Source organism: Schistocerca nitens, chromosome 6 (assembly GCF_023898315.1).
Source record: "Schistocerca nitens isolate TAMUIC-IGC-003100 chromosome 6, iqSchNite1.1, whole genome shotgun sequence".
Classification (NCBI taxonomy): Eukaryota; Metazoa; Arthropoda; class Insecta; order Orthoptera; family Acrididae; genus Schistocerca; species Schistocerca nitens.
This window is the reverse complement of record NC_064619.1, coordinates 468,295,727-468,317,999: the sequence shown is the minus strand read 5'-3', so window position 1 is coordinate 468,317,999 and position 22,273 is coordinate 468,295,727.

Genomic DNA, 22,273 nt, shown 5'->3' with positions numbered 1-22,273 from the left:
CTAGTCCCACAGCTGACAGAAGATGATAACGAAAATTTTCTTGAGGTAGTCAGTGAAGAGGACGTGTGCCTCACCACCAAAAAAATCCCCAGGACCGGGTGGTCTTCCAGCAGAGTTTTACATCCGTTACTGGCCAATAGTGGGTGCGAAAATCACGGACATTGTAAAAGAGGTTACTAAGGGTAAAATGATTTCGACTGAGTTTAAGGAGAGTAAAATTGTTCTTGTGCCAAAAAATAATGGAAACAAAGATTTAAATAATTTTCGTGCAATTTCATTACTGAATTCTGATTATAAATTAATAGCTAGAATAGTAAACAAGAGAATTTCATTCCTTCCAGATAAAATTGTTAGTAAACATCAGAACTGCGCGCAAGGCAGAATCATTTTTCAAAATCTAGCAGAATTCAGTGACATTACTGCAATAACTTCTGTAACAAACATAAAGTGTGCTTTATTGTTTTAGATTTTTATAAAGCCTTTGATATAGTAAATCATGAATATCTTCTACAGAAGTTGAAGAAAATAGGTTTCAACGATAGGGTCATAGAGTTGATAAAGAACATAGCGACTGGAATAAATGTAAAAATAAAGGGGGATTGTCAACAATGCCGGCTGGTACCAATAAAACGAGGTGTTCCTCAAGGAAGTCCTCTATCCATGTCGCTCTTCGCCATTTTACTGGAACCTGTCCTCCGATATGTTCATGCTAGATTAAAAGGCTTAACATTACAAGGAAGTAAACAGTTATAAGAGCCTATTCTGACTATATAGGGGTCATTATAAGGAATAATGAGTGGGTAACCATGCTAGCAACAGTGATTGATACGTACTGTAGAGAATCTGGAGCCAATGCAAACGAAAAAAAAGTAAGATGTTAAATTTCAGAGGTTTTCATAATATCAGCGTCGAGTGGGCAAAATTATTCCGACAACATAAAACACTTGGGATCACACTGACAGCATGCCCCATGAAAATGGCGGCTTTAAATTGGACAGTTGCAGCAGATAAAGTGCAAGGAACCATTATAAAGAATTTAACTCGACGTATGAACCAAGTTCAAAGAACAAAGTATATCAACTCATGTATCGTTGCTAAAGCTTATTATACTGCCCAGTTGTCTCCAATGCCGAGAATGATAGCGAGAGGAATAATGTGCAAAATTACAAACTTTTTGTGGAAAGGTGAAGGGTTCAGAATACCTGCTAAAGTAGCTACTTTAGATCCTAAAATAGGTGGACTTGGATTAACTGTTATAACTGATAAGGCCTCTGCACATGTGATCAAAAGGGAAGGTTCATATGGCTCTAACCCCTATGGGACATAACATCTGAGATCATCAGTCCCCTAGAACTTAGAACTACATAAACCTAACTAACCTAAGGACATCACACACATCCATGCCCGAGGCAGGATTCGAACCTGCGACCGTAGCGGTCACGCGGTTCCAGACTGAAGCGCCTAGAACCGCATGGCCACACCGGCCGGAAATTTATGACAACAATGCCATCTAAATGACATAACAATTCATAGGTACACTTGCAGCAGTCACATGAATAGTTGGAAGTTAATTCGAGAGCAAATAGCTCTGATTACAAAGTCAACACCTCAGAGTATATCGCTGTCATTGATACACTGGCCTGAAGCACGTTATGTCCCAGAGGCAAAAACTAACGCTGTGTACTGGTTGCTGGGAAATTAAGAAACTATGATCCGACAGCACCATAGAGTTCAAGGTACATTTGCTGTGTGAATACTACAAAATTAGAAGATATTCGATTCACAAGAAACAGTTTGGTAATGTGTAAAAAATTATATTTGAAATAATGGGCATTGGTTAATATAACAAAGAAGACTGTGTTGACAATGATGTATTGTAGCTACCTTGGGGATATTATTTAAATTTTTACTGTAAATTTTTGGTGTGTGATTTTTCTACTTTAGAAAGTAGTTTTTGAAATTTTATAAGGTAATGTACAGAACTGATGTGACAGTCAGATTGTGTGTCTAATAGTGTCAAAACACAAAGCGTTAAAGCTGCATTACTGATTTATAGTATAAATATGAGAATTGACAGTTTTTATGGAAATGTCTTTATCGACTGGTTAAAACCATACGATTGTATCTGATATAATGCAATATTCAATGGCTGGCAAATTGCCCTGTTCACTTTTGCACTGCGACGTGTAACTCAGTTTTCCAGTGAAAGATCTATTATACAGGTCTGATCACTTCAGATAGTTAACAATCTATTAATGTCCAGAAAGTGTAGTTGGAAGGCTAGCCAACTTTATAACATCTCTTTTCCGCCATTCTCTTCCACATTCTCTATAAGTTTTGGTGATTTCCATACAATTGTGTGAAATACTCATAGCTAGTCTCAGTGTGCTGAGAAGTTAAAAATCAATTTCCTCCCTTAACCTGTCTCTCACGGAGACGATTTCCTTATGTACTTTAATATATTAAAATTACCCCAAAAACTTGCTGATATCCTTCATAAAGTGCTATTTATGTTCTGTAAAGGTCGGGCACATGTAATTCAAAGTGCAGTTTCTTATTATTTCATGTGTGAAAAAGTCTGAATGTCTTTAAAAACTTTTCTTAATGCTCAATGTAATTCATTCTGGTAATTTAGTGTGTAACACAATCCTCTGTTGCATTTGTTTAATATCAGCGTAATTGCAATGATCAAACTGTTTTTGTTTAAACTATTTCATGTATGATATGTATGCATGGTTAGCACTTAGTATGCATTTGGAATGTGTAACATTGTTCCTTAAATATACGTTAAAAAAAAAAAAAAAGAAAACTTAGCTGAATGGTAACGTGCTTGCCTCCCATGCAGCGGGCCCGGTTTCGATTTCCGGCCAGGTTGGAGATTTTCTCCGCTCGTGTTGTGTTGTCCTCATCATCATTTCATCCTCAAGAGCGGCGCGCAAGTCGCCCAATGGGGCGTCGACTGAAACAAGACTTGCAGTCGGCGGCCGAACTTCTCCGAATGGTGCCTCCCGGCCAACAATGCCACACACTCATTTCATTTCCCTGAATAGCTTACTCCCATTTTCCACAGAATTTCGAATATCTTGGACCATTTGACATTGACAAGTTCTATGAATGTGGCTCGTTTCTTCTTCAGCCTTGCTTCCATTATCAGCTGGAACGTCAGAATTGCCTCTCTGGTGCCTTTACCTTTCCTAAAGTCAAACCGATCACCATCTAACACATCCTCAGTGTTTTTCCATTCTTCAGGGTATCATTCTTGTCGGCAACATGGATGCATGAGCTGTTAAGCAGACTGTGCGATAATTCTCGCACTTTTCAGCTCTTGCAGTCTTCAGAATTGTGTGGATGATATTTTCCCGAAAGTCAGATGGTATATCGCCAGACTCATGACGGTAATAGGCGAAAAATGTACCTGTAAGGGAAATGGCAAAACCAAGTTAACAAGAACCAATATTGTGCACATGGACGCAATTGCTTGTCATTTATCCACTTATCAATTGAAAAAAAAATATTTAGTGTTTTGAAAATTGTGTTACACGTATCTTCAACCACAGAGTACTGCAGACAGATGTGGACACGTGTACGCCTGTTGATATTCCTTGTGTGAAAGCAACTAAACTGGAAGCCTTCATTCGCAAGTTGGCAGCGTCAGCACGTCGCTATTCAGGCTGCTAGGTTTATGATGTGTACACAGGGGCGTCTGGTTGCTCGTGCACCGCGCTGTCAGCAGCAGATGGTGGGTGTTCTCGGGTGACGGGTTCAGGCTTTCCAGCGTTGGAGCCTCATAGAGTAATGAAGTTTACCGACACTGTTAACGTCAAAAATTTGCTGTTAATGGAGATACTCAGTTAAGGCCATACATTTTATATGAAGCTATACAAACAACTGTACTACCAGAATATTAATCGACGTAATCAACAAAAGGAAATACTTTGTAAAATTTCTATGATGTTCTGTAGCTTCAAACAAAATATCAGTAAGCAGCATAAATTCCAGGGACGCTCAAAATAACTCACAACAAAGACAAAATTAACATCGTTACCTGTGACGTATGAAAGTGCAACCCTGTTTCGTTAACGCAGTTCGTTGTGTACACTAGTGCACAAAAGTAGTCGAGCAGTTTCTTTTTTCTCCTGTAGGAATTGCTGTACACACGTATGCTGTACGTATTCTAGTTTCGTTGAAAAGCAGGTTAAACTCGTTGTAACTAAACGAGTTGAATGGGCTCAACAGAACTTCATTATGATCTATAATTTATTTCAGAACACGTGAGAAGAGGGCGCTTTCTAATGAAGGGAAGAGAGCGCAAGTTTCCAACAGTTGCTGCATGGACAGCAGAATCTAAGCACTCATCTACCACCTAGTACCAGTAGAAGAACTCTGGTGTTTCAGTAGAACAATGCTCTATGAAACAACGAAAAACATGTGAAATTCCAATCGTACGATCACATGTCCTGACAAATACTGTTAGAAGAAGTGAAGGGAAATCAGTGTGACTAAATTTTGAAATTTTTTTTTAATGGATTACTACACCGGTGCCTGTTAATGTAAATACAGTACGTTCGTGTGTGTTATCTCTGTCCGGTTTGGAACTGGAGTAAATAGGTCTTGAGAGCTTTATCCTGGATGGAGAGTTACCTTCAAATAGAAATGTAACAAGCTTTATGTACAGATACAAAAAGAATCCTCATGAGCGATGGACTTGCCGTTGGTGGGGTGGCTTGCGTGTCTCAGCGATACAGATAACCCTACCGTGTAGGTCCAACCACATAGGAGAGGCCAGACAACCGTGTGGTTTCTGAAGAGGAGCAGCAGCATTTTCTATAGTTGCGGAGGCAAAAGTCTGAAAGATTGGCTGATATAGCCTTCTAACATCAACCAAAATGACCTTGTTGTGCTGGTACTGCCAACAGGTGAAAGCAAGTGGCGGCAGTTCTACCGTATGGTTAATTCATGACGACATCCTCTTGCGTAAAATATTCCGGAGGTAAAATAGCCCACATTTGGACGTCGGATTGGGGACTATTCAAGAAGATCTCGTCGTCACCAGATACAAAACTGGAGTTCAACGGGTCCGAGAGTGGAATGTTAGATCCCTTAATGGGCAGGTAGACTACAAAATTTAAAAAGGAAGTGGAGAAGCTAAAGTGGGAACCAGTGAAATAGTTTGGTGGCAGGAGGAACAGGGTTACTCATCAGGTGAACAAAGGTTTATGAAAACAAATTAAATTGTGGTAATGCAGTAGTAGGTCAAACAATGAATAATAAAAAAGAAATGCGGGTAAGCTACTATGAACAGCATAGAGAACGCATTATTGTAGCCAAAATAGACAGTAAACCTAAACCCATCACAGTAGTACAAGTATATGATGAAGAAATTGTAGGAATGTATGATGAGACAAAACAATTTTTTGCAGATAAGGAAGACGAAAATTTAATTGAGATTGGGGACTGGAATTCGATAGCAGGGAAAGGAAGAGAATAAATATAGTACGTGAATATGAATTGGGGGAATGGAATAAAAGAGGAAGTCGCCTTGTAGAATTTTCCACAGAGCGTAATATAATCATCGTTAACAGTAGATTTAAGAAGCATGAAGAAATGTTTTATACATGGAAAATAACTGGGGCTCTCGGAGTCAGATTATAAACTGTACGCAATTTCCAGTGGCAGATGTGGACTCTGACCACAGTTTATTTGTTAAGATCGTATATTAAAATCGAAGAAAAGGCTGCATAAGTTGAAAGAACCAGAGGCTGCTCAGAGTTTCATAGGGAGCATAATACTACGCGACAATAACAGGGGAAAGAAATGCAGTAGGAGGTGAATCGATAGCTTTGAGAGATGAAGTAGTGAAGGCAGCAGAAGATCAAATAGGCGAAAAGACAACGCCTATTAGTAATCCTTGAATATGACAGGAGATAATGAATTTAATAGATGAAAAGAGTAAATATAAAAAATCATGCAAATGAAGCAGACGAAAGTGAATACAAACGTCTAAAAATGAGATTGACAGGAAGTGCAAAATGGGTAAGCAGGAATGGCTAGAGGACAAATGTAACGATTTAGAAGCATATTTTATTAAAGGAAAGATAGATACCACCTACAGGAAAATTGAAGAGGACTTTGGGGAAAAGAGAAGTAGCTGTACGAATATGATGGAAAACCAGTCCTAAGCAAAGAAGGGAAAACTGAAATGTGGAAGGAGTATACACTGGGTCAACATAAGGCAGATGAACTTGAAGGCATTATTATAGAAATTGAAGAGGATGTAGATGCAGATGAGGTGGGGCATATGAACTTGCGAGAAGAATTTGTCAGTAGACTGAAAGACCTGAGTCGAAACAAGGGCCTGAGAGTAGACAACATTCCGCGCAGAATTACTCATAACCTTGGGAGAGCCAGCCATGACAAAACTCTTCCAGATGGTGTGCAAGATATGTGAGACAGGCGAAATACCCTCAGACTTCAAGAAGAACGTAACAATTACAAGAAAGTAGTTGCTGACTTGTAAATATTAATGGACTATCAATTTAGGAAGTCATTTCTGCAAACTACTAACACGAATCCTTTATAGAAGAATGGAAAACAGTTAGAAGCAGACTTCTGGGAGAAGATCAGTGTGGATCTCGGGGAAATGTAGGAACACGCAAGGCAATAGTCATCCTACGAGTTCTCTTAGAAGATAGGTCAAGGAAAGGCAAAACTACGTTTATAGCATTTGTAGACGTAGAGAAAGCTTTTGATAATGTTCACTGGAATACTCTCTTTGAAATTACGAAGGTAAGGGGGGTAATATACAGGAGGCTGAGGACTATTTAAAACTTGTACAGAAGACAGTTACAAGAGTCGAGGAGCATGACACAAAAGTAGTGGCTGAGAATGGAGTGAGGCATTAAGAAATAAGATATTGAGAGTAGTAGGTGAGTTTTGCAATTAAGGCAACAAAACAACTGACGACGGCTGAAGTAGAGGGCCTTATAAGGCGCTTGGTCGACCGATTCTTGAGTACTGTTCATCTATCTGGGATCCCTATCAGGTAGGACTGATAGAGGAGATAGAGAAGATCCAGAGAAGAGCGGCGTGTTTCGTCACGGAATCGTTTAGCCGGCGAGAGAACGTTACATACTCCACTGGCAGACTTTGCAAGAGAGGCGTTGTGCATTTAGTATTAAAATTTGGGGACAGCACTTTTCAAGAGGAGTCGGGAAACATATTACTTCCCCTCACATACATCTCGCGTATTGACCACGAAGAGAAAATTCGAGAAATTGGAGGCAGTACAGAGGCTTACCGACAACCATTCTTCCCACGCACTATTCGCGAGTGGAACAGGGTTGTGCGGATGAGACAGTGGTACCGAAAGTACCCTCCGCCACACACCATTAGGTGGCTCGCGAGGTATGATGTAGATGTACATAGCAAATGTAGACAGGAATGGTAAAAATAGCGTTTCTGAAGAAGAGAAATTTCTTAACATTGAATATACAAGGTGGTCCATTGATAGTTACCGTGCCAAATATCTCACGAAATAAGCATCAAACGAAAAAACTACCAAGAACGAAACTCGTCTAGCTTGAAGGGGGAAACCTGATGGCGCTATGGTTGGACCGCTAGATGGCGCTGCCATAGGTAAAGCGGATATCAACTGTTTTTTTTTTTAGTAGGAATCCCGATTTTTATTACATATTCGTAAAGAAATATGAATGTTTTAGTTGGACCACTTTTTTGCTTTGTGATAGATGGCGCTGTAATAGTCACAAACGTATAAGTACGTGGTATCACGTAACATTCCGCCAGTGCGGTCGTATTTGGTTCGCGATACATTACCCATGTTAAAATGGACCGTTTACCAATTGCGCAAAAGGTCGATATCGTGTTGATGTATGGCTATTGTGATCAAAATGCCCAGCGGGCGTGTGCTATGTATGCTCCTCGGTATCCTGGACGACATCATCCAAGTGTCCGGACCGTTCGCCGGATAGTTACGTTATTTAAAGAAACAAGAAGTGTTCAGCAACATGTGAAACGTCAACCACGACCTGCAACGATTTATGATGCACAAGTAGGTGTTTTAGCTGCTGTTGCTAATCCGCACATCAGTAGCAGACAAATTTCGCCATAATCGGGAATCTTAAAAGCGTCGGTGTTGAAAATGCTACATCAACATCGATTGCACCCGTACCATATTTCTATGCACCAGGAATTGCAAGGCGACGACTTTGAACGTCGTGTACAGTCCTGCTACTGGGCACAAGAGAAATTACGGGACGATGACAGATTTTTTGCACGCGTTCTATTTTGCGACGAAGCGTCATTCACCAACAACGGTAACGTAAACCAGCATAATATGCACTATTGGGCGACGGAAAATCCACGATGGCTGCGACAAGTGGAACATCGGTCTCCTTGGCGGGTTAATGTATGGTGCGGCAGCAATCGAGGAATGATAATTGGCGCACATTTTATCGATGGCAATCTAAATGGTGCAATGTATGCTGATTTCCTACGTAACGTTCTACCGATGTTACTACAAGATGTTTCACTGCATGACAGAATGGCGATGTACTTCCAACATGATGGATGTCCGGCACTTAGCTCGGGTGCGGTTGAAGCGGTATTGAATAGCATATTTCATGACAGGTGGATTGGTCGTCTGAGCACCGTACCATGGCCCGCACGTTCACCAGATCAGACGTCCCCGGATTTCTTTCTGTGGCGAAAGTTGAAAGATATTTGCCATCGTAATCCACCGACAACGCCTGACAACATGCGTCAGCGCATTTTCATGCATGTGCGAACATTACGGAAGGCGAACTACTCGCTGTTGAGAGGAATGTCGTTACGCGTATTTCCAAATGCATTGAGGTTGACGCACATCATTTTGAGCATTTATTGCATTAATGTGGTATTTACTGGTAATCACGCTGTAACAGCATGCATTCTCAGAAATGGTAAGTTCACAAAGGTACATGTAACTCAATGGAACGAAATAAAATGTTCAAACGTACCTACGTTCTGTATTTTAATTTGAAAAACCTACCCGTTACCAACTGTTCGTCTAAAATTGTGAGCCATATGTTTGTGACTATTACAGCGCCATCTGTCACAAAGCGAAAAAAGTGGTCCAACTAAAACATTCATATTACTTTAAGTACACGAGTATGTAATAAAAAATGGGGTTTCCTATTTTAAAAAAACGCAGTTGATATCCGTTTGACCTATGGCAGCGCCATCTAGTGAGCCAACCATAGCGCCATCTGGTTTCCCCCTTCAAGCTACACGGGTTTCGTTCGTTGCAGTTTTTTCGTTTGATGCTTATTTCGTGAGGTATTTGGACCGGTCACGATCAATGGACCACCCTGTAGATTTAAATGCTATGAAGTCCTTTCTGGAGGTATCCGTCTGGAGTGTAGCCATGTATGAAAGTGAAACATGGACGATAAACGGTTTAGAGAAGCAGAATATACATTATTTTGAAATGTGATGCAACAAAAGCAATTTATATATCATCACACTAGTGCAAGTAAGTTTGGCTTCTACTTCTGCAGATGAAGAAACTGAAAAGTTATATGATCGGGCATATGCTGTTATTTGCTGCGTTAAGGGACGTAGAAGCTCAGTTGAGATTGGAAATTGATACCACGCAAAAGAAAGAAAAACTAATAGAAAATATGGACTGTCGGGAAGAAATGAAAAGTGAAGCCACCTGTAGGTTCGCTAAAAATGAATATGACACAAAGTGAAAATACAAAGCCAGAATAACTAGAGGATAAATGCAAAGCCGTAGAGCATACGGACCGTGATAAATATGGATGCCACAACTAGGAATATTAAGCCGGCTGCTGTGGCCGAGCGGTTCTAGGCGCTTCAGTCCAGAACCGCGCTGCTGCTACGGTCGCAGATTCGAATCCTGCCTCGGGCATGGATGTGTGTGATGTCCTCAGGTTAGTTAGGATTAAGTAGTTTTAAATCTAGGGGACTGAGAACCTCAGATGTTAAGTCCCGTAGTGCTTAGAGCCATTTGAATCATTTTTAGGAAAATTAAGGAAAATTTTGTAGAAATGAAAAGCTACTGAATGACCATTAAGATCTCAGATGCCAAGCCAGTACTAAGAATAGAAGGGAGAAAGGTGGAAGGAGGCTGTAGCAGGAACAGTGAAATAAATAACAGACTCAGAGGAAAATTGTGTCGATAAAAACTACAAAACGTGAATGATAATTTGGAGTCAAAGATTCTGTCTGTTAGTTTCAAAAGCCTATTCAAACCAAATAAATTTTAAAACAGTCCTATGGTATGCGGAGAAGAAGTTCATTGTGGAGGTATAGAGGCCGCAGCACTGCCACGAGAATTTCTCAGAGTTCTAAAAGACCTACTTCTAAACAAGACACGAAAAATGAAGGATATTCCCTCTCACATTGTGTTCACGATATTCCGTCAGAATTATTAAGATCCTTCGAAGAAACCATTAATGAAATAACTCTTCCGCCTGGTATGTAGGATGTATGGCCGGGCTAAATACAATCAGACATATAGGAGAATTCAGTCATACAGACACCAAAGAAGGCAGGTCTTGAAGTGTATCTTACCGCATCATTATCTTAATAAGTCACGGTTGAAAAATACTAAAGTGGATTATCTACAAAAGAATAAAACTATTGGGAGAAGCCTACCTGGGGAATGATCAGTTCTGGTTCCAGAGGACGCGACTCTGTACGACCCTACGGATTTTCTTATGAGTTATGTATGAGGGAGGCAGACCGGAGTTTTTAGCTGATAGAAGATTTTAGAAAGATTTAGGAAATGTTGATTGTAACTTACTCTCAGAAAGTCAGAGCTTATAAAGGATAAAATTCAGAGAGCAAAATGTTGGCTACAGCTGGTACAGAAGCCAAGGTGCGGTTCTAAGAGTTGAAATACATGAAGAGGAGATAGTAACTGAGAATGGGTTGAGACAAGATTGTCGCCTACCCGCTATTTTATTCAATCTGTTCTCCAAGTCAGCAACAATTGAAAGCTAGGAAAATTTGGAACTGGAATTAAACTTCAAGGAGAAGGAATAACAAATGACACTGAACTTCTGCCAGGCATGACAAACGCTTTGGGAGAAAAGTTAGTAGTAATGGATAGCGTCTTGAAAAATAGTATAAGATGAAAGAAAAACAGTAAAGCAATATGGTGCCCAATCAAATCAGACGTTTCAGGGCAAATTAAATCAGGAAATGAAACACTGATAGTACCAATTGCGTATTGCTGTTTAGAGAGTAAAATAACTGACGACAAGCGGATTAAAGGAGATGTAAAACTTAGACAAGCAATATCAAGAAAACAGTTTCTGAAACGGAGAGATTTGTTGACATCAAATAGAAAATAGTTTAGAAATTCGTTTTTGAAAGTATTTACATTAAGAGTAGCCTTCTGTGGAATGGACTGACGATTAGACAATTACACTTGCTGGAGAGTGTAAAATAAGAGATGGAAAGGGTAGTATTGGAGGGAGCGTTTGGGGAAGCCGCATAGAGTGAAGTGGTTACTGAAGCTTGGAAGCCTAGTGTGAGATATCTTGGAGCAAGAAGAAAGATGAGAGTGATTGATATGTCTCTCCTGGACTAGCTAGCTGCCGACATCTCCCGCACATCACTTTCGGCTACTCCAGCGCTTCGCGAAGTGACTTTGCACAGACCTGCCCTGAAACCATGCCAAAAACTGTCAAACGTTTCGCAGCGAATGCAGCTACGTGTGTATGATAACGAGAGACTGAGTTCTCCTTTTCCACTGAGGCTTCTGTTAGACACTACCCTGCTGACTGCAGTGTGTAGGTCTCTGTTTCATTAGATCTACTTCCGTGAAGCTAGTGTGCATTCAAGATATCTCAATTTCTTTTTTGTTGTTGTTGTTGTTGTTGTTGATATATTATTTATTTTTTCATGTGTGCTCCTTTGTCATCCGTTAAAGCACATTGGTATGCTGAAAAGTAAAACTTCCAAATTTCTTATGTGAAAACCCTTACAGCTTTTTAAATGAAACTTACTTTATAGATTTATTTCTCAATATTGTCACCCTGACGACAAGTATATTTCTCCTAGCGAGAGACTAATCTGTCGATACCAGCACTGTAGAATTTTTGTAGACAGAGGCACAATCTCACAGTTCCGTCACCGTTTCATCACTATCAAAGTGAAGTCCTCGAAACCGGTCTTGAAGTTTTGGAAACAGACGAAAATCGGATGGTGCCACGTCGTGACTGTATGGACGATTATTGATGACAGTGACCCCCAGGCGTCGAACTGTTGCGGATGTCACAGCACTCGTTTCTGGTTCGGTATTGTCGTAATGAACGACAGGGTGCCGAATTTGTAGACGAAGTTTTCTGCGGTTATAAATTTTATTGCAGGATATTGTTTCTCACCAACCGACGCAGTTACGTTACACACCTCCACGTCACACGCAACATTTCGGAGCCCTCTAGCAACAGAGGGTTGAATTTATGTCAGTGAAGTAATTCGACCAAGTAATATGCACGACATATAATGGCTCAACCGATACTGAGAACAGAATAAATAATTCGGAGGCATTACCTTTCAGCACGATGTAGAAATCTACACAGATGGAGATGGATAGTAATACGTCACGAAGTGCCAGTTCGGTATTTATCAAACTTCGTGGAGGTATTCGACACACAACAGCTTTTAAAAGTTTAATTTTTCATTCTATTCGGAACCGAAGTCAGTAGTTATCTGGATGATATGTGACCCGCACGGGCATTAAATGGTTCAAATGGCTCTGAGCACTATGGGACTTAACATCTGAGGTCATCAGTCCCCTAGAACTTAGAACTACTTAAACCTAACTAACCTAAGGACATCACACACATCCATGTCCGAGGCAGGATTCGAACCTGCGACCGTAGCGGTCTCGCGGTTCCAGACTGCAGCGCCTAGAACCGCTCGGCCACTTCGGCCGGCCACACGGGCATTAATACACGCTTGTATTCTTGTGGGCAAGCAACAGTCACCTCGTATCATCTTGAGTAACTTCTTCCCATGCCTAAAACACATGTTGTGTCAGTTAGTGACGACTGCTGGCTGCAGGCTACTACAAAAGTATAGACAGATAGGCCAAACTTGTTCGTCTTTGGGAACTAGTTCAGTGTTGATCTTTCCTTTTTATGAACTGTTAATTTTTACTCGTTCATTGATACTTTTTTATGTAACTGTGCATGCTACGTGAATTTTAGATAAATTTCCAGTAAAAATATTAATTGAGTACAATATTACACCTACATGATAAATTTATTAATTGCCTTCTGTAGATAGTTTGCTTACTTCGATTAACTCAGCTGAATGTGTCCTCAGAAAGCATCACATTATTCGGCTTATGCGAAGAGCCAGAGACCGCAAGCCAGGCAGAGAAACGTCAGAGCAGGCTGAAAGGAAGTAGCGGTATGGAACCTGGTCTTCAGAAACGAAAGCGAGCACATACGCTGAGATGACAAAAGTCGTAAGAGAGCGATGTGCACATCTAGGCTACAGATGACAACGGTATCGCGTGCGCAAGGTGTATAAGGGCAGTGCATTTTGCAGAGCTATCATTTGGACTCCAGTGATTCATGTGAAAAGGTTTCCGACGAGATTATGGCTGCAGGACGGGAACTGACAGACTTTGAAAGCGGAATGGTAGTTGGAGCTAGACACATTGCACATTCCATTTCGAAAATTGTCAGGGAATTCAATATTCCGAAATCCATAGTGTGAGGAGTATGCTGAGAATACCAGATTTCAGGCATTACTTCTCGCTACGGACACAAACAGACCGACGGCCGTCACTGAACGATTGACAGCAGCGGCATTTGCGTAGAGTTGTCAGTGCTAACAGACAAGCAACACTGTGTGAAGTGAACGCAGAAATCAATGTGGGACTTACACGAGGAGTGTATCCTTTACGACAGCGTGGCGAAATTTGGCGTTAATGGGCTATGGCAGCAGACGAGCGACGCGAGTACCTTTGCTAACACTACGACGTCGTCTTTCATTGCCTCTCCTGGGCTCTTGACCATATCAGTTGGACCCTGAACGACTGTAAAAACGTTGTCTGGTCAGATGAGTCCCCATATCAGTAGGTAAGAGCTTATGGTAGGGACCCAAGTTGTCAACGAGGCACTGTGCAATCTGGTAGTGGGATGTGTTTACATGGAATGGACTGAGCCCTATGGTGCAGCTGAACCGATCATTGACGATTGACAGCTTTTCATGGACTTCATACTCCAAAACAATGATGGAATATTTATGGATGACAATGTGCGCTGTCACCGGGCCACAGTTGTTCGCCATTGGTTTGAAGAACATTCTGGACTATTCGAGCAAACGTTTTGGCCTCCCAGATCACCCAACATGAATCGCATCGAACATTTATGGGTCGTACTCGAGAGGTCATTTCGTGCACAAAATCCTGCACCGGCAACACTTTCGCTGTTATGGACGTCTATAGAGGCAGCATGACTCAGTATTTCTGCAGGAGACTTACAACGACTTCTTGAATTCGTTGAGTCCACCCCACGTCGAGTCGCTGCACTATTTCGGGCAGAAGGAGGTCTAACACGATATTAGAAGGTATCCCATGGCTTCTGTCACCTGAGTCTATAGTGTCCTATAACGTTCCACCCGTTATAAAGATGACTCCTACTTACTGCACGCAGTTAGCTTTCTAGTTTTAATTCTGAGATTTTCAGGTTATGTGCTCACTTCCAGATTGGTTTTATCCGCCGGTCAATTACAGGGTTTTCTGCGTTTTCTACGTTTGAAAATTTCCCATAAGCCCAAAGTTGACCAATAGTGTAAGATGTAATCAGCTGAATACTTGTGAAACACAGCCGAGGTGGAAAACTTGAAATGTCCTTTAACAGAAATACGGCTATGTTTCCCCACATGAAGAAAATGACGGAAGAATAAATATGCTCAAAATTAAGTGTGTTTTTCTCGTCATATTTGCCTCACACAATTAGAAAATACGAAGTTTATAGGTCGTATTACTAAAGCTAATGCAGCGCCATGGTATTAATAATTAAGATGAAAGTAAAAATATATTTCGTTTAAAAGATGCGTCTGAGCAATATTATTTAAAATAAAAGGTAAATATGATTTTTTGCCATTCTACGGCGTTTTAAATGAAGAGGCACCACTTCTCTTTTCCCACTGAACCGAAATCATCCACACACTTCTTTTGCGCCATGAAACCAAACTAAAGGGTAACAGAAAGAAAAAAAAATTTGAAACATAATTCCCTTCTTAAGAGTCATGTTTTATTTCTGGAGACAATATCAATATCGCAAGCTCTTTAAATTTTGTTCACTATGATTTAAACAATTGATAAAGTTACACTAAAAAGTCGTCGTTAAATGAAGCAGATGAAACAGTCTATGAATAAAGGAAGCAATGGCTGCTCGTTTAGTTGGTCAAGCTAAACAACTTGCCTACTTACAAATATGTGTAGAACAAAACGACGAGGAGGTAAGAAGATTTCCATTTTTTTAAAAAAAAAAGAAAGTTTTGGACCGGAATGAGTGACTACTCAAAAAAGAATCAAAGTGATCGAGCGATACCGAAGCTGGAATCAGGAACAGATGAATTAGTACGAGGAACGAGACTGAGGTAGGAACGAGACAGGCGGAAGTGAAGTGTTAACGAACGTTCGTAGAAATGAGATCGACCGCGGTCAAAGTGAATGGTGAACGACCGTTCCTTAGAAGTCGTTCTTCGGTCTTTTCATTCAGTTTAGAGGACCGTTCCTTTGCACCCATTCATTGTGAACGAGCCACCTGTGAAGTATACATCTTACTTTCACATTCCAGACATGTTCTATGGATGACAACGCAGGAGACCCAACAGACGAGTCAAGATTCGTACATTACTTAAGACGTCTGTGGTGCGAACTGCACTGTGAGATCTTGTATTATCTTGTTGGAATATACCATTTCACACCCTTGCCATGATGAGTATGAAAACTGGATTTACCATTCTTGTCACGCCCTTCTATAATTACAGTATCAAGCCTGTTGTCATACCAACAGCAACCCTTAGCATAAATCCAGGAGATGCAAAGGTACTTCTTGTGACCTTTCAACAGGTTGTTTACAGACCCATTGGCATCGATATGACTGCCACAATCTGAAGAAGGCTCATTGGTGAACATCACAGAACGCCACTCAATGGTTCTGATGACTCTGATTTACACCACAAAAGGCTCAGCTCTCAGTGATACAGCGTCAGTGGTAAACGATGCATGTAAATTCGATATCTGAATCCACCTTCCAGTAATGTTTTCCCAGGGATTCGTAGAGAGACTGCCTGTGACCTCCACCCTGATTTCAGCGGTCGTCATCTGTTTATACATCTGTGTTAGTGAACAACACTATCATCTTCTAGAGGTGTAATACTTCTACAAGGACCCGTACTTACTCTTGTTGGCACACTGTTGTCTACATCTACATCTATATCTAAATACTCCCCCCCCCCCCCCCCCATGAACCATGGACCTTGCCGTTGGTGGGGAGGCTTGCGTGCCTCAGCGATACAGATGGCCGTACCGTAGGTGCAACCACAACGGAGGGGTATCTGTTGAGAGGCCAGACAAACATGTGGTTCCTGAAGAGGGGCAGCAGCCTTTTCAGTAGTTGCAGGGGCAACAGTCTGGATGATTGACTGATCTGGCCTTGTAACATTAATCAAAACGGCCTTGCTGTGCTGGTACTGCGAACGGCTGAAAGCAAGGGGAAACTACAGCCGTAATTTTTCCCGAGGACATGTAGCTTTACTGTATGATTAAATGATGATGGCGTCCTCTTGGGTAAAATATTCCGGAGGTAAAATAGTCCCCCATTCGGATCTCCGGGCGGGGACTACTCAAGAGGACGTCGTTATCAGGAGAAATAAAACTGGCATTCTACGGATCGGAGCGTGGAATGTCAGATCCCTTAATCGGGCAGGTAGGTTAGAAAATTTAAAAAGGGAAATGGATAGGTTAAAGTTAGATATAGTGGGAATTAGTGAAGTTCGGTGGCAGGAGGAACAAGACTTGTGGTCAGGTGATTACAGGGTTATAAATACAAAATCAAATAGGGGTAATGCAGGAGTAGGTTTAATAATGAATAAAAAAAAATAGGAGTGCGGGTTAGCTACTACAAACAGCATAGTGAACGCATTATTGTGGCCAAGATAGACACAAAGCCCATGCCTGCTACAGTAGTACAAGTTTATATGCCAACTAGCTCTGCAGATGATGAAGAAATTGATGAAATGTATGACGAGATAAAGGAAATTATTCAGGTAGTGAAGGGAGACGAAAATTTAATAGTCATGGGTGACTGGAATTCATCAGTAGGAAAAGGGAGAGAAGGAAACATAGTAGGTGAATATGGATAGGGGGGAAGAAATGAATGTGGAAGCCGCCTTGTAGAATTTTGCACAGAGCATAACTTAATCATAGCTAACACTTGGTTCAAGAATCATAAAAGAAGGTTGTACACCTGGAAGAATCCTGGAGATACCAAAAGGTATCAGATAGATTATATAATTGTAAGACAGAGATTTAGGAACCAAGTTTTAAATTGTAAGACATTTCCAGGGGCAGATGTGGATTCTGACCACAATCTATTGGTTATGAACTGCAGATTGAAACTGAAGAAACTGCAAAAACGTAGGACTTTAAGGAGATGGGACCTGGATAAACTGAAAGAACCAGAGGTTGTAGAGAGTTACAGGGAGAGCATAAGGGAACAATTGAAAGGAATGGGGGAAAGAAATACAGTAGAAGAAGAATGGGTAGCTGTGAGGGATGAAGTAGTGAAGGCAGCAGAGGATCAAGTAGGTAAAAAGACGAGGGCTAATAGAAATCCTTGGGTAACAGAAGAAATATTGAATTTAATTGATGAAAGGAGAAAATATAAAAATGCAGTAAATGAAGCAGGCAAAAAGGAATACAAACGTCTCAAAAATGAGATCGACAGGAAGTGCAAAATGGCTAAGCAGGGATGGCTAGAGGAAAAATGTAAGGATGTAGAGGCTTATCTCAGTAGGGGTAAGATAGATACTGCCTACAGGAAAATTAAAGAGACCTTTGGAGGGAAGAGAACCACTTGTATGAATATCAAGAGCTCAGATGGCAACCCAGTTCTAAGCAAAGAAGGGAAGGCAGAAAGGTGGAAGGAGTATATAGAGGGTCCATACAAGGGCGATGTACTTGAGGACAATATTATGGAAATGGAAGAGGATGTAGATGAAGATGAAATGGGAGATAAGATACTGCGTGAAGAAATTGACAGAGCACTGAAAGACCCGAGTCGAAACAAGGCCCCGGGAGTAGACAACATTCCATTAGAACTACTGATGGCCTTGGGAGAGCCAGTCATGACAAAACTCTACCATCTGGTGAGCAAGATGTATGAGACAGGCGAAATACCCACAGACTTCAAGAAGAATATAATAATTCCAATCCCAAAGAAAACAGGTGTTGACAGACGTGAAAATTACCGAACTATCAGTTTAATAAGTCACAGCTGCAAAATACTAACGCGAATTCTTTACAGACGAATGGAAAAACTGGTAGAAGCGGACCTCGGGGAAGATCAGTTTGGATTCCGTAGAAATGTTGGAACACGTGAGGCAATACTAACCTTACGACTTATCTTAGAAGAAAGATTAAGAAAAGGCAAACGTCCGTTCCTAGCATTTGTAGACTTAGAGAAAGCTTTTGACAACGTTAACTGGAATACTCTCTTTCAAATTCTGAAGGTGGCAGGGGTAAAATACAGGGAGCGAAACGCTATTTACAATTTGTACAGAAACCAGATGGCAGTTATAAGAGTCGAGGGGCATGAAAGGGAAGCAGTGGTTGGGAAAGGAGTGAGACAGGGTTGTAGCCTCTCCCCGATGTTATTCAATCTGTATATTGAGCAAGCAGTAAAGGAAACAAAAGAAAAATTCGGAGTAGGTATTAAAATTCATGGAGAAGAAGTAAAAACTTTGAGGTTCGCCGATGACATTGTAATTCTGTCAGAGACAGCAAAGGACTTGGAAGAGCAGTTGAACGGAATGGACAGTGTCTTGATAGGAGGATAAGATGAAAATCAACAAAAGCAAAACGAGGGTAATGGAATGTAGTCAAATTAAATCGGGTGATGCTGAGGGGATTAGATTAGGAAATGAGACACTTAAAGTAGTAAAGGAGTTTTGCTATTTAGGGAGCAAAATAACTGATGATGGTCGAAGTAGAGAGGATATAAAATGTAGACTGGCAATGGCAAGGAAATCGTTTCTGAAGAAGAGAAATTTGTTAACATCGAGTATAGATTTAAGTGTCAGGAAGTCGTTTCTGAAAGTATTTGTATGGAGTGTAGCCATGTATGGAAGCGAAACATGGACGATAAACAGTTTGGACAAGAAGAGAATAGAAGCTTTCGAAATGTGGTGCTACAGAAGAATGCTGAAGATAAGGTGGGTAGATCACATAACTAATGAGGAAGTACTGAATAGGATTGGGGAGAAGAGAAGTTTGTGGCACAACTTGACCAGAAGACGGGACCGGTTGGTAGGACATGTTCTGAGGCATCAAGGGATCACCAATTTAGTATTGGACGGCAGCGTGGAGGGTAAAAATCATAGAGGGAGACCAAGAGATGAATACACTAAGCAGATTCAGAAGGATGTAGGCTGCAGTAGGTACTGGGAGATGAAGAAGCTTGCACAGGATAGAGTAGCATGGAGAGCTGCAGCAAACCAGTCTCGGGACTGAAGACCACAACAACAACAACATCTAAATACTCCACAATCCACTGTACGGTGCGTGGCGGAGGGTACCCTGTGCCACTGCTAGTCATTTCCTTTTCTTTTCCACTCGCAAATAGAGCAGGGGAAGAGGAATGTCTGTAGGACTCTGTATAAGCCGTAATTTCTCGTATCCTATCTGCACGTTCCTTAAGTGCAATGTACACTCCTGGAAATTGAAATAAGAACACCGTGAATTCATTGTCCCAGGAAGGGGAAACTTTATTGACACATTCCTGGGGTCAGATACATCACATGATCACACTGACAGAACCACAGGCACATAGACACAGGCAACAGAGCATGCACAATGTCGGCACTAGTACAGTGTATATCCACCTTTCGCAGCAATGCAGGCTGCTATTCTCCCATGGAGACGATCGTAGAGATGCTGGATGTAGTCCTGTGGAACGGCTTGCCATGCCATTTCCACCTGGCGCCTCAGTTGGACCAGCGTTCGTGCTGGACGTGCAGACCGCGTGAGACGACGCTTCATCCAGTCCCAAACATGCTCAATGGGGGACAGATCCGGAGATCTTGCTGGCCAGGGTAGTTGACTTACACCTTCTAGAGCACGTTGGGTGGCACGGGATACATGCGGACGTGCATTGTCCTGTTGGAACAGCAAGTTCCCTTGCCGGTCTAGGAATGGTAGAACGATGGGTTCGATGACGGTTTGGATGTACCGTGCACTATTCAGTGTCCCCTCGACGATCACCAGTGGTGTACGGCCAGTGTAGGAGATCGCTCCCCACACCATGATGCCGGGTGTTGGCCCTGTGTGCCTCAGTCGTATGCAGTCCTGATTGTGGCGCTCACCTGCACGGCGCCAAACACGCATACGACCATCATTGGCACCAAGGCAGAAGCGACTCTCATCGCTGAAGACGACACGTCTCCATTCGTCCCTCCATTCACGCCTGTCGCGACACCACTGGAGGCGGGCTGCACGATGTTGGGGCGTGAGCGGAAGACGGCCTAACGGTGTGCGGGACCGTAGCCCAGCTTCATGGAGACGGTTGCGAATGGTCCTCGCCGATACCCCAGGAGCAACAGTGTCCCTAATTTGCTGGGAAGTGGCGGTGCGGTCCCCTACGGCACTGCGTAGGATCCTACGGTCTTGGCGTGCATCCGTGCGTCGCTGCGGTCCGGTCCCAGGTCGACGGGCACGTGCACCTTCCGCCGACCACTGGCGACAACATCGATGTACTGTGGAGACCTCACGCCCCACGTGTAGAGCAATTCGGCGGTACGTCCACCCGGCCTCCCGCATGCCCACTATACGCCCTCGCTCAAAGTCCGTCAACTGCACATACGGTTCACGTCCACGCTGTCGCGGCATGCTACCAGTGTTAAAGACTGCGATGGAGCTCCGTATGCCACGGCAAACTGGCTGACACTGACGGCGGCGGTGCACAAATGCTGCGCAGCTAGCGCCATTCGACGGCCAACACCGCGGTTCCTGGTGTGTCCGCTGTGCCGTGCGTGTGATCATTGCTTGTACAGCCCTCTCGCAGTGTCCGGAGCAAGTATGGTGGGTCTGACACACCGGTGTCAATGTGTTCTTTTTTCCATTTCCAGGAGTGTATTTTGGCAGCAGTAGAACTGTTCGGCAGTCAGCTTCAAATGCTGGTTCTCTAAATTTTCTCTGTAATGTTTCTCATAAAGAACGTTGCCTTCCATCCAGGGATTCCCAATTCAGTTCCCGGAACATCTTCCTAACACTTACATGTTATTCGAACATACCGATAAACAAACTAAAAGCCCGACTCTGAAATGTTTTGATATGTTTCTTCAATCTGATCTGATACATATCCTAAATACTCTTGCACTACTCAAGAATATGTCGCACCAGCGTGCTGTCTGCGGTCTCCTTTACAGTTCAAACACACTTTTATAAAATTCTCTCAATAAACCAAACTAGATAATTGGCCTTCCCCACCACACTTCTCATACGTTCGATCCATTTCATATCGCTTTGCAACGTTACGCCAGGATATTTAAACGACGTGAATGCGACAAGCAGGACACTACTAATGTTGTATCCAAGCATTACAGGTTTTCTTCATCTTTTTTTTTTCTACTCATCCGCACTAACTTATATTTCATTTTTCCACATTCATAGCTACTTTCCGTTCATCACACTAACTAGAAATTTTGTCTAAGTCATCTTGTATCTTCCTACAAGACTTAACTTCTGCACTTTACCGTACAGCTCAGCATCGTCAGGAAACAACCGCAGATTGCTGTTCACCCTGTCCGTCAAATCATATATGTATATAGAGAACAACAGCGGTCCTGTCGCACTTCTCTGGGGAACTACTGATGACACCTTTGTCTCTGATGAATACACACCGTCGACTACAACATACTGGGTCCTATAATTTAAGGAAGTCTTCGAGCCACTCACATACCTGTGATGTTCTTCCACACGCTTGTACCTTTGTTAACG